The sequence below is a fragment of the Acinonyx jubatus genome, chromosome B1 (genome assembly GCF_027475565.1).
Source record: "Acinonyx jubatus isolate Ajub_Pintada_27869175 chromosome B1, VMU_Ajub_asm_v1.0, whole genome shotgun sequence".
In the NCBI taxonomy this organism is placed as follows: Eukaryota; Metazoa; Chordata; class Mammalia; order Carnivora; family Felidae; genus Acinonyx; species Acinonyx jubatus.
Window position 1 is genome coordinate 2,936,295 of NC_069382.1, and position 14,089 is coordinate 2,950,383.

Sequence of the window (14,089 nt, forward strand, 5' to 3'; positions counted from 1 at the left end):
ACAAATACATGGTAGGAGAATGTAAAAGGAGAGAGACTATCATAGACTAAATGGGCCTTACAGACTAAAACTCAAATGCAATGAGCAGAACGTGTTTGAGTCCAATTGAGTAGATGAGTGTCTCAAGATATTTCTGAGGCCACAAAAAACAGGTTATGGATATTAGGTAATATCAAAAATTATTTGTGCTAAGTATGATAATGATGGTGTAGTTAAACTTAAATAGTATTTCCTGGAGACATGTTTTTGTGGGTGAAATCACGTATCTATGGTTTGCTCTAAAGCACTCTAGTTTTATTTCTTTTTATTTTTAATGTTTATTTACCTTTGAGAGAGACAGAGTGTGAGCAGGGGAGGGGCCAAGAGGGAGAGAGACACAGAATCCAAAGCAGGCTCCCAGCTCCAAGCTGTCAGCACAGAACCCGACGTGGAGCTTGAACTCCACGAGATCATGACCTAAGATGAAGTTGGACGCCTGACCAATTGAACCACACAGGTGCCCCCTAGAGCACTCTAGCTTTAAAATGCAATTGGTGATATGAGAAAGAATGAAATATGGCCTTTTGTGGCAACATGGATGGAAGTGGAGAGTGTTATGCTAAGTGAAATAAGTCATACAGAGAGGGACAGATTCCATATGTTTTCACTCCTATGTGGATCTTAAAAAACTTAACAGAAGACCATGGGGGAGGGGAAGAAAAAAAATGGTTAAAGAGGGAGAGAGCCAAAACATAAGAGACCCCTAAAAACTGAGAACTGAGGGTTTATGGGGGGTGGGAGGGAGGGGTGGGTGGATGATGGGTATTGAGGAGGGCACTTGTTGGGATGAGCACTGGGTGTTGTATGGAAACCAATGTGACAATAAATTTCATAAAAATAAATAAATAAATAAGTAAATAAGTAAATAAATAAATAAATACAATGCAATTGGTGAGATGTTGGTAGTTTTGGAAGCTTGGGTCATGGGTATGTGGGATTTCATGATACCTTTAGCTCAATCTTGTAATGCTGGGGGAAAAAATGTTTTTAAAAAAAGCATGCTGTTAATACGTAGGCAAGGAAAGATTGTCTCATAAGAGGGAACTGCGTGTGGAGAAGCCACAAGTTGACAAGGACCACCTACATTCTGTCTATATTCAAGGCAATGAGAGCCCTTAGGGCTCTGGGGGACAGCAGGTGCCCTGGTAGGGGATCCAGGATGGCTGGGGTCAAAGAGGGGCAGCCCCACCTGCTGGGTTAATGATGATTCCTCCTCTGTCTAGCCTCCCACAATCAATGGAAACCATTCGGAAAAGAAAAGGAGCAAATTCTGGAGCCAGAGTGACCTTTCTTGAATTGCCAGTAAGGTGGGTATGCTGACTTTTACATAGCATGCTAAAAGGTGTATGTATGCTTCCTCCTTTTCTTCCTCTTGCGCGTACATCCACATACAGCCTCCTGATGTTTGTCGTCCTGTATGTAAAAATGGTTTGATTCTTTGAAATCTATGTCCTATGAATCTATATATGGTAAATGAAGAAATCGTCCTATTAAAGGAGAAAGAAGTAATTAGGTAAAAGAAGCACAAGTGTGTGCGACAGGATAGAGTAAAAACACCCAACATCTGTGTACAGAGGGGAAAGTTTTTGCCCCCAGCCTCTTATAAAAACTTTCTGATGATGTGTTTTTATGAAAACAGACACTTCTGTCCTGAGCACATGGCTGCTAGGAAAGGTAAGTGTTGTTCCTGCAGGAAGCTATTGCTTTGGGCATGTGAGTTCAATGGAACCGTGCATAATTAACCAATATAAGACAGGAAAACAATGTTAAGTAGGTCAAATGATCACCAGCAGCTCCATTTCTGCGGGTACACATTTGTGAAGTGAGCTTTCTCCTATAACCTCACCCTTCCCGCATGGCCATGCAGACATGGGCTCTGGGCTGAGGGCACACCCTGTCCTACAGTAATTTGATCCCAGGTGGCCCGTGTGTAACCCTGTGTCCAAGCAGGCCCAGCTGCTGGCAGATGGTAACACCAGCACCCCCAGGCCACACTTTAGCCCACTGACTTTTGCTCTTACACTTTTTTTTTTAAGTTTATTTATTTAAGAGAGAGAGCACGTGTAAGCAGCGGAGGGTGCAGAGAAGAGGGAGAGAGAGAATCCCAAGCAGGCTCCATGCTGTCAACACAGAGCCCAATATGGGGCTTGATCTCATGAACTGTGAGATCATGACCTGAGCCAAAATCAAGAGTCAGACGCTCAACCGACTGAGCCCCCAACGTGCCCCTGCTCTTACCCTTTCTCACAATGGCTGTGTTAACACTGGTGATAAGTGGCACCCTCATTCAGAGCCAGGAAAGCTCTACACACGACTTAAACATCTGAACAAAGAACAAGAATTAGAACAAACAAAAAAACCTATTTGGACACTATTTAGGTAACGGTTTAAATACTTCACTTGTGAGAACTTTTTATACACAAGGAGTGGACAGCAGGGGACACTGGCAAGCGGAAGGAAGTTTGGACATCAAGACACACTTTCTTCCAGTGAGGAGCCTAAGAAGAACCACCATGGCTGCCAAGAAGCTTGTGATTTGGGCTCAACATTTCAATCTGCTGTTTTCTCACTGTTGCCAAATCTGCTCTCCTCTTGTCTGCTAAGGTAATCGATCCCTGGCCCCTGGCCCCTGGCCCACTTACCACCCTCCCTTGTCTTGTCTCTCTCCTTCCTGGCCCTTCTCCATCTGTCTCCTCCTTCTTTCTGTGGGCTCCACTTCCCCTGTCTGCTTTCCTGAAAACGTCCAGAGTTCCTTCCTCACCCTGTCCCCTCCTCATTCTCTTGGTTCTCTCCGGGTAATATAAGTCGATGTAGGTTTGAACCCATGAACTGCGAGATCATGCCCTGAACACACTATGCTGGTATTTGGAAACGATGTGCTCAGAGGCCCAGATGTCTTCTTTCCACCTCCACGCTCCCCTGGGAGCTACACACATTTCTAGCTGCAGGCAAAACACTGTGTTTTGGAACATGAAGAGTCTTAGAAAGAATCCTAACTTTTATTTCTTTTTAAGAAACAAGTTGTGTAGTAGTAGTAGTAGTAGTAGCAACAATAATAATAATAATAATAATAATAATAATAATACCTTGGCTGGATGGGATAAATATCCATATCCACAAATACTGTTAACCTTTTTCCTGTGGATAGACCATAAAACGCATGAAAATCTGGGGCCACTTGCAAATGGCTGTGGAATAGTTTCTCTGAAAAGTTTCTGTAAAAGTTCAAATTAGTAGGGGCACCTGGGTGACTCAGTTGGTTAAGTGTTTGACTTTGGCTCAGGTCACGGTATTGCAGTTCACAGGGTTTGAGTCCCGCATCGGGCTCTGTGCTGATGGCTCAGAGCCTGGAGCTGCTTGAGATTCTGTATCTCCCTATCTCTGCCCCTCCCCAGCTCATGCTCACTCTCTCTCTCTCTCTCTCTCTCTCTCTCTCAAAAATAAATAAACATTAAAAAACTTTAGAAAAGTTCAAATTAATATACAAGAACATCCAAGTAGGATGAAAAATGAAATGCTGAATGCAAGAGTCCCCCATTAGATGGTACACTAAATCTATTTATGACATCTTAAAATTTTTTTGACTAATTTACCTTAATTGGTAGAATAATTTAATTATTTTTTTTAACTTTATGAGTCTGGACCACTTAAAAGCATGCTGGATATAAAATAACACATTCTTTTCTAAAGGGCAGGTTCCATGAAGGCTTGGTAAAATTCATCCATTCATTTAAAATATTCATCGAGCACTCATAAAGAAAGAAATGTCTTTAAAGCCCAAAGAAACTGGCTGCAAGTCATGGATTTGGGGAACTGTCCAGACAAAGGAAGGGATTTCCGAGGGGCATATTCTGGTCAACACTCCCAGTAGGTCATGACCTAGCCCCCAAATGCAGCCACTTATTCATTTACTAATAAAAAATGATGCCCCATTGTGTGTCAGGCCCAGTGCTGGGCATGTGGTAAAAATTTAGGGGGAGGTCTAGACAAGCAAATAGGAGGATTGTGGGTCACAGGGGTAGGGCTCGGAGGGATGTGACAAAATGCTAAGTAGCCCGGGGACGACAGGGAGCTTCTGGGTTAGGGGACACCACAGCTTCCCACATCTGGAGACTGCAGGTGGTCTGGGGGCTGCCAGGACAGAGGAGGGGTCCTCCTTATGTCGCGATGCAAGAGGAAGCCAAACATATGGAAAAGGCAGCAAAGAAAATTACCCTTCTTTTCAAAGAAAACTTTTATCTGGTGTTTCTCAGGGCTTGTAACAAATTCCCTTGACAAGAATGACGCTATTTAACACAAGTCAATTGGAATGGGTCATCCAAGGATGCTAAAATGTAGAAAATTAGGTAACTTGAATTTAGAAAACATTAAAAAAACACACACACACAAGATATACACAAAACCCCCTTTATACTTGTTCCAGATTTTCTTTGGGAATGCTATGTTTTTGTTTTTGTTTTTTTCCCCTTACTTACTTACTTTCTTATTTATTTATTTATTTATTTATTTATTTATTTATTTATTTATTTTAGTAAGGGGCAGGACAATATTCAATCGTTGATTGGTGGTAAATATCTCAAATACAGAAATACAGCACATAACTCATACAGAAAATTTCTGGATTAGGAGCAGAAGCAGTGAGTTTCTCCCCATGAAATACCAAGTGCCTAACTTACCAGAGCCAGCACAGAGGCATTTAATAGTGATTATTACTGTTCCAAACAATACTACTCTTATTAAAAAACAAGAAGGACTCAAAATCTTCACTGGCTTAACTCTCTCATAACAGAATAGCAAAACATAAACTTAGGACGTAAACTTAAGTTCAAATACGGCATTCCTTTCATAAAACATAAATGGTAAATATGTGAAATCCTGCAGTGGAATAACTTCAGTTTTTCTTACCAATGACTGCATTTAAGTGTATAAACAGATGGTCCTGCGTACGGACTTCTTGCATTAACTGCTCTGCTTTACGCACACACAACATACATTTCCTCAGTAGGAAATGCTCTATTTCTTTATTTTTAAATGCTTTATTTTACATAATTTTTATTTATTTATATTTTTTTGAGGTGGGGGGGCAGAGAGAGAGAGGGAAGGAGAATCCCAAGCAGGCTCCTCTCTCAGCGCAGAGAGAGAGAGAGGGTGGCCCTGGGATCATGCCTGAGCCAAAATCAAGAGTTAGATGCTCAACAGAAAGAGCCACTCAGGCACCCCAACTCTATCTAATATCTATCTATCTATCTATCTATCTATCTATCTATCTATCTATCTATATGTTTTATTTATTTTTGAGACAGCAAGAAAGAGAGAGACAGAGTATGAGCAGAGAAGGGGCACAAAGAGAGAGGGAGACACAGAATCTGAAGCAGGCTCCAGGCTCCCAGCCGTCAGTACAGTGCCCGACGCGGGGCTTGAACCCACGAACCGTGAGATCATGACCTGAGCCAAAGTTGGGCGCTCAACCGACTGAGCCACCCAGGCGTCCCCTCTTTATTTTTATATCATTCGTATCTTAAAAGTGAATTTTAGTAATGTTTTCATGAGCATGCTTTCATTATGGATTTTTTAAAACTTTTAAAGCTTTTCAAAACTGTATTTGAATTTTTGCCTGTAACTCTGAGAATTCCCTACCAAACGTACGGGGATTATTTTGGGTGCCCCTTGTTTTACAATTTGAATGGGTAATTCCATTCTAGATACAGGCGATGAGAGTGTGTGCGTGCATGCGTGCCCAGTAACTCTCATATACTAGGAAGACCTAATGTTAATAGCATATTCACTAAAAATAATGTTAGCTCTTCAGAACACTGTCGCTGAATTTAACATGGACTGGTTACATCTACAGCCGACCCTTGAACAATGCAGGGCTTAGGGTCGCCGACCCCCATGTGGTTGAAAATCCATGTATCCCTTTGGCTTCCCCAAAACCCAACTAAGAGTAGCCTGCTGTTGATCGGAACCCTCACCGAGAACGCAAAGAGTCAATTGCCACATACTGTGTATGTTGTGTGTATTATATTCTATACTCTTATAAAAGTAAGCCAAAGGAAAATATGTTATTAAGGAAATCATAAAGAAGAGAAAATACATTCACAGTACTGTGCTGTACTTATTGGAAAAAGTCTGGGTATAAGTGGACCCAGGCAGTTCAAATCTGTGTTGTTCAAAGGTCAACTGTACTTGAAATTAGTCTAATTTTCTAAATACTAATATAAGTATTTCAGAACAATTTATATAAATAGCACATAAATCCCTAAAATGACGTGTAACTTGCCACAGGTCCAAGAAATCAGTACTCGAAAGCAAAACTGTTTCCCGTGGCATAGAAGAGATGCTCTGGGAGGTAAAACAGGGCATATTTAGTCCCAAAACCTTTTGGAAAAACTGATGATAAACAGTACTAAATTAGAAAGATGATCACATTTGTTGACAAATGATGTAACTATTGTTACACAAAAGAAAACTAACTCGGGGCTCCGTGCTGAGTTAAGTACCCACCGCCCCGATGATATTTTTCACTTGGGACAAAGGTAGCTTGCCTCAGTGTTTGAAATCATTCTACAATTATCAAAAACTCCATTTAGTTTTCAAATCTGTGAGACACACAAAGAGAAGCCTTCCAGGAAGCCTAAGTCATGAAACTATTCCCTTTACCAACCACCGCTGGGTAACCCTATTTGTTCTTCTCTGCAAAAAAGAACAAACCAGGAATTGATCCCTTTGGGATCTCCCACTGTAAGGGAAAGGTAGTGGCGATGTTGTAAAGCAGGTAAGGAAATAATGTTTTTATTAACCGTCTGGGCTCTTCAGAGAAGCTCAAATCAATTTCAAACTCTGTTATGTTAATTCCCTTAACAACCCTATGAAGAAATATCAGTAAATATAATGAATTCCCAATATGCGATATAACTGGGGAGTAAAAGCATAGGGCATAAAATAACATTCCCAAACGGACCACAAAATTGTAACTTCTTGAGAGAAATAATGCACATGAATCTAAAATACGAAGACGACATTTCCAAGCAGCGCAGGCCCTGACTGTGATCTGGAAGAACAACCCCTGGAAACCTGCACAAACAGCAGCTCACACGTCGCTCACGGTGAACAACGTGTCCCCAGCCATCAAGTGTGTCCAGTGCTGACCATGGGCTCGGCCGGGTGCCCCCCACACGAGGCGTACTAACGGGGTACGTGCCTGACATTTCACAGGTTGTAAAATACTGTCGTGTGCGTCGCTTGATTTGATCGTGAGACCGAATCTTCTTCGGCGGCTCACCTATCCCCGGGATCTCCTCTACCTCCGTGTTTCCCTGTGACCCGTGTGCGCCATGGGAATGGCTCTAACACTCCCCTCCCGGGATTATTGAGAGGATTAAACCTATCGCTGATCATCACAGTGCCTGGCACAGAGCGAGTGATACACAGACGAGGAACAGTCTCGCCGAGGTTGTCAGATCATCCCGGCAAACACGTCGGTCAGAAATGCACCTGCCAACTGAGGCGCGGGTCCGGTGGCTTTTTCTTAGCTCGTGCTGATAGGGCCAGGGCTTAAAGTCACTTGCTTAGAGTCCAGGGTGACGTGTTTTGTACGCAAGGCTCCTTCTGACTCACACAAGCTCCACGAGGTGGCCCACGTAAGAGCAGCTGCGTGGAGCAGAGGGGAGTGACGGGAGGCCACGGAGCCAGCAGGGGGGCATGTGTGTGCTTGCGGCCACCACGACGGCTGGGGGGGCTGGCAGAGGAGGAAGCGGGCTTCGCACAGTAAGCAACCCTGCGGACGGGGCGGGGGGCCGAGAGATGCGGAAGGTCTGCAGATACAGAGGCGAGAAGACGGCAGCCCCACGGCAACGGAGAACAGCGCGAGGGGAATGTGTGGCCGGGGGCTGCGGGAGGGAGGAGCCATGAAGCCCACCACAGAGACGAGCAGAAGAGTTTTTATCCCATGGTGTTGAAAATCCGAGAAAGAGCTGTTTTGTGGCTGGGTTTAAACAAGGGACAACGTGCTAAACGAGACATTTACGTTGAATGCGGTGATGTTTCACACACATAGCGAGAGTGTGGCGCTGAAGGCAGTTCATGCAGCAAAGGACAGTACACGGTCATGATCAGCCTGGAAGAAACAGCGAGTTTAGGAAGTACAGCCTGATCGACTACGATCAACCAAGAGAGTGGGAGACTCGTATCTTCTCCTGTTTGCTCAGGCATATGCCGATGCAGTCAAACAGCCTGTGCCGCCTGCGTTTTAAAACTGTCGGTACTGTTTAAATGCTCTCTCTGTGTCTCTCTTTCTCTCCACCTCTCTCTGACTTGAATATATGAGGGTCAAGGATCCACTTTATTTGTTGGCGGCAGCGATAAAGAAAGAGGTGTGGGCAACAGGAAACAACCGCGAGCAAGGGTAACACCCCCAGACACGTGGGTGACAAGAGCTAAGAAGAGCCGCATCCTTAGAAGAGAAGGAAGACAAGAGGCCAGGAAGAGAGGCTGGTACGCTTTTGTCGTGAACACAGAGGAAGGAATGGCTTGGTGAAAGAAGATTAACGAGGGCTTTCCCCACGAGAGCGAGACAGAGTGATACTATTGGCAGACCAGGAGATCTGGAGAAGAGAAGAGCTTTGTCAAAGCTGAGGGTCATGCATTCAGCCTGGGACACGACAGGTTTGACCTGACAATGAGACATTTAAGTGGAAGTTCTGTGGGACGAGTGACAAGGCACGTGGAGAAGACCCAGGAAAAGGATGACACTGAGACACATATTTGATAGTCCAAGAGACAGAAGCCTTGTTCCAACTTCCCTGAAGCTGAGTGTAAATCTCCAACAGTCAGACAAGTGAGGCGGCCTCAAGTTTTTATCTCAAAATCACAATGTTTGTTGTTAGGCCACAGAGGGTTTTCTGCCCTAGTCACCTGAATCAACTCCATTCCCAAACCGTGTTATTTTGGACAAAATGGAAACTGGTAAGCGTTAACACGCACAGGATCTATGAAATATCCCACGGGAATTTCATACTGATGGAATGTCAATGGCATCCATTTTTTCCCCACAAGGACAACGCAAGTAGGATGAGACGTCTGGATTCCCACCTGCCTTGCATCACTTTATGTGTCACCACACCATTTCAGTGACAGCATAAAACCCAGGAGCATTTTCTCTCCTCTCCCTTATCCCCAGAAGCCATAAATGGCTGACGTTTTATCTCATCATGGTGTTGAAGGCAGATCCCTAATTAAGATGTCCAGATTAACATTTAAAATAGGGAACGCACTCAAATGCTGTTAGAACTCTCCACAGAGCTTATCAAGAGGGTCAGGATTAAAACAGTTAAGTCCATTATTGACAAAACACACCAAAGACTCTACAGACTGAATTTCAATGACTGAAATTCCATGAAAATAATACATTTCATTAGGGTTGTACTTTGTCTACCTGTGCGTCAAAGAATTCAACTCATAATTTTAAAGATATTTGAGGTATTTACTACACACACACACACACACACACACACACACACACACAGCCACCCACCTAAATGATTTTTAAATGATACCCAAGGAATGTATACAACTTCAGGGGTTAACAACCCTTGTAACATGGATTTTCTATTTCATCAGGAATTTTACATCTTAATATTAAGCGACACAGTGAAAACTACTCCTACAATATTAGGTTTTGTACATCTTGAATGGAGGTATTTTTTTCACCAAATAATGTGTAACTTGTCAGGAAAATAATCAGGATTTTGATTCTCTGTTATCAACCTAATCCTAATCAAGTAGTTGGCTCAGTGGGGTTCTAAGTAACTCCTGGGTAAAATATTGAAAAACTGCACTTAAATGGGATGAACACACAGTGACGTGTCTCCAGGCACGCAGAACCGAGATGTTACCCGAAATGAAGTGAAATGAGCACCCAAATATAGTAAAGTACTCGTGGAGGGAAGCAGATGGAAGCCCAGACTGGTCCTCAGAGCAGCCCTAGGAATGCTTTGCAGAGACACAGACTCAGCCTCTCATTCAATCCCTGAGTTCACTGCTAGGTTCTGACGATTTGTTTTAGTCTCTGTTGGATCCACACTGAAAAGAGCCCCCCTTCCTATTCCTTACACTTCTTTCACCATCACCCCGTCCCCCATCCCTCTCAAGCTCAGAAGAACTGACGTGAAGCATATGTACAGATATGAATACCTGGCTACTTGGAAGTTAATGCTGGGGCCCACTTCGGTATTTCAATAAATGACTCACAATGTAATTTGATAAAGATACTAAATCATGATTAGTTGTTGCTATTAACGTATGTATGGCCAGAGTGCCCAGTATGTGTATTCATTCAACAAGCACTTCTTGAATGCCTGCTACATTCCAAGTGCTTTCCTAGGGGTAAAAAAACAGGGAAATGAATGTTAAGGGTCCAATCATAACAACTTAACCTATAGCCAACAGACACGCTTTCCCGAAGGTGCGCAGATCAATTCGTATCTTCATTCTTGAAATAATTATTGAGCGACTGGCACGAGCTAGGCAATCCTGCAGAGCAGACATTGGGAAACACCCAGTCTGTTGCACGGTACGCAAGAAGGGGCTGTTCCGTGCACTCACGTTCTGGTGAGGAGACAGATCAAGAAGAAGCGGATTAGAAATAGAGACAGATTAGGTCTTCCACTGATGCATATTAATGTATTCCATGATCTGTCAAGTGATCTGTGGTGCAAGAAAAATAAAGCATGGATGAGAGGAGAGTGAGGGGTAGTAGGGTGCCATCTGGTGTAGGTGTCCCAGGGTGGCTAGTAGGGCTGGAGCCCAGTGGGAGAGGGGAGGTGCTGGGGATGAGGTCAGGGAGGATGAGAGGAGTGGACGGGAGACAGGGGTGGCTTGTTCTGGAAACCAGACCCTTAACTCAGATGGGGGTAAGACAGGGCTTTGGGGACAAAGTGATATGTGAACTGAGCCTCAGGGGATCAGCAGTTGTTCGTAATAAAGGAAAGGAGGGCTTCTGAAGAGCACCCCCTACGGAGCAAACAGCCTTTGTAGTCCTGGGAAGAGAAGCCCCTGGGCACATCACAGACCTGCAGGCGTCATAGCCTTACTGCTCTGATGGTTACAAACCTTAATCATAATGATGAAATGAATCGTACGTCCTCTCCACCACAGCTCTTTAAGAGGCATGATATAAGCAGGTGGGGACAGGGAACAATAATTAAACAGACCAGCACGGACTCTCACTGAAAATATTTCATTAAACTTAATTCATCTTCCGGAGTTGACCATAATCTGTCTTCAAAGACCAAGGACTTACCCTGCTGGATATATGTTTGTGGAAGCCATTTTCTACAGAAAAAAATGGCAATTATTCCTCAAAGTCAGAATGGTGAGAGAAAAGGAAAATATACTTTCATATAAATTAAAAATTAAAAAGAAAACACCCTAAGATTTAAGACCACATATTACACAACTTGATGTAAACCTTGTCTTCTGTGTCTTCTTCTCCCTCACTCTGCCTCACTGGATGGCCAGTGACCTTCATCCTGGCCCCAATTTTCAGAGCCCTTCTCAGTTGGGAGGGCCTGGCTGACCACAGCTTTCTCTTCTTGGGCTGGCCAGGGCAGAGGGTTGCCAGATGCACTCTGGTAAAAGACTTACTCGTACTTCTATCCACTCATTCATTCAACCAATGGTTTTCCCAAAATAATATTGGCAATGTCAGTCCCAGGGTACTGAGTCTTGAGCAGAGGAAATTTGAGTTTTCAGGAGGCAGAGGGGAAGATCATTTGACGAAATTCAGTGACGCAAAAACCATGACATGGTAGAAACATCACTTATTCACTGACTCACCAATTTTTTGTATCACTTATTCACCCAACAGGTATTCACTAAGCACCTGTCCTCAGCGAGTTCCTGCACTAGGAACTGGGCAAAAGAGGAAGGCAAGGACCCGGCACATAATCAGAAGCTCACTTAATCCATCACAAAACTTCCAGCTGCCGCTCTGGCCAATTCAGAGGAAAGGACACTGGCATCAGACCATCAACAGAAGGCATCTGGGTGATCATCGAGTATGACCTTCTTCCTCCTCTCTTGACATGTGGGGGCATACATATGCTGGTATGTTAAACAGCTACCCAAAGACATGAAAACAGAAGGTACTCCTGCTTGGTTGTCGTTGTACCACAAAGGACAGACCCTTGAAATCAAGGACTTGCCCCATGATGTGGAAGCTGCCTGATTCACCTTCATCATCCTCACCTGCGTGCCCACCCTCGTCTCTCATCTGTGACTCTAAAGCAGCCTCCTATCTGGTCTCTCTGCTTCCACTGTTCTCCTGGAAGAATCTACTGTCCCAGAAGCACTATCTGTGATGTTTCTAAAACCTAAGCAAGATGAGGCTGGTTGCCCCAATAAATATACTTCAGTGACTTACTACATCACATAGAATAAAATCCACGGCCAGTGGCCCTGTGTCACTTGCCACCCTACCACCTAAACCCCCCCTCTGCTTCCTCCAGTCATTATCTCCCTCCTCATGATGCTTGGTCCCCACTGACCTTCTGGTTGTCTTTGGAAGAGACCAACCAGGTGTCAACATGTGCCTGGAAAGCTCATCTTTTCTGGGCTCAAGCCTTCTCTGTCTGCCAGCCTCAGCAAAAGCTGGTTTACTGGAGGTGCCTTCTTTGACCAACATAACGTGCAAAATTTTCCACCGTCATTTTCTATCTTCTGATCCCTGTATTTATTATTACTTGGCTTTTGCAAGTCCTGATTACGCAGAGACGTTAATCACGAATCATGCGATCTCCAATCATCATGTTCCAATCTGCCCTCCCAAAGGAGGAACAGGTAAGGATTATCCTACCTGACGATTATTACTTGGCTTTTGTACATTTGTTTATTGGCACTCCACCCACCAGAAATAAGCTGTGTAATATCGAAGGTTCATCCACACATTTCAGAACAACAAAAATAAAGAAGGCACCCAGTGAATATTTGCTGGCAAAATATGTCAATGTCCGTGGGAATAAACCTGCTTGAAATCCCCAAGCCCGGGTGACTCTGGGTGAAAAGGAAGTAACAATACTGTCTTCCCTGCCTACATGGCAACCTTTCTGGGATGCCAAGGTGTTGTAGGCACGAAAGCTCTTTGCAAAAATCTCAGGTACTATTTGGTTCTGAATTTTATGGAGATTTTAGGCTTCGTAACTGGTGGTAGGAATCAGCTTTCAAAGCCCTCTTAGGATTTTGATTTCATCAGATTGAGTAGTTTAAATTCCTTTAAAATTCTAGTTTTATGATCCTTTGTTTATAGCTAGCATTTTCCTCCAAAGCACAGTGAGATTCGATTTGTTTTCATTTTGAAGCCAAAATTGATGCACTCACATAGTTTCCCAAATCAAAATCGTATCAGGTGCTTCATTTATAAGAAACGTGTTTCGATCAGGCCAGGCCCAGTGCCCCAGGCAGCAACAGCCCTGCCAGACGCCCCGCTCCCTCCCTGCTCTGTGCGCAATTTCACTGAGTCTCTCCTCATTTTCCAGCACGCTCTCAACTGCCAGGGACAACTTGCTGCTCAGTGAATTCAGATGAATGTGACGATGGCAGTAAGCAACATCATCATCACCACCATCATCATCACCACACTTACCTTCTTCCACACCCACTTCAGGAGCCGGGACCTGAGGAGTCACCTCACACAAAGGACTGGATTTTCAACGGGGTTCGGACAAAGGAAGATCAAGTGGAGGGAAGCCCATTTTTTTCAAATCTTTTCTCAAAGCTTCCCACATACACAAATGCGTCTAACGCTTCCGGATTGTATTTTACACACAACCTCCTACATCTCGGAAGACATGGCCGACCCTTGTAGATGGGCAGCTGTGACACACAGCCAACTGGCACAGGGACGCTCTATTCCCGCCACGGTCATTTATAAAGCATCTCGACTTGTTTTTTCTTTTCTTTGTGTAGTGTTTTTAAAATTGTGAATTTTTATTTTATGTATCCTCAACAAAGTTTTCAATGCGTGTAAGTGGTTTATTTCTATCTTTTTCTCATG

At 43.8% G+C, this 14,089-nt stretch overlaps 1 protein-coding gene and 1 non-coding gene across 4 annotated transcripts in view; both read right to left on the reverse strand.

Annotated features, from left to right (window-relative positions):
- Window positions 1-14,089, reverse strand: part of CSMD1 (CUB and Sushi multiple domains 1) — a 1,996,605-nt gene that overhangs the window by 626,979 nt on the left and 1,355,537 nt on the right. The gene's annotated exons all lie outside the window — the stretch shown is intronic.
- Window positions 12,768-12,899, reverse strand: LOC113596550 (U8 small nucleolar RNA). Its single transcript, XR_003417308.1, has one exon. It is a non-coding gene; the product is annotated as a U8 small nucleolar RNA (small nucleolar RNA).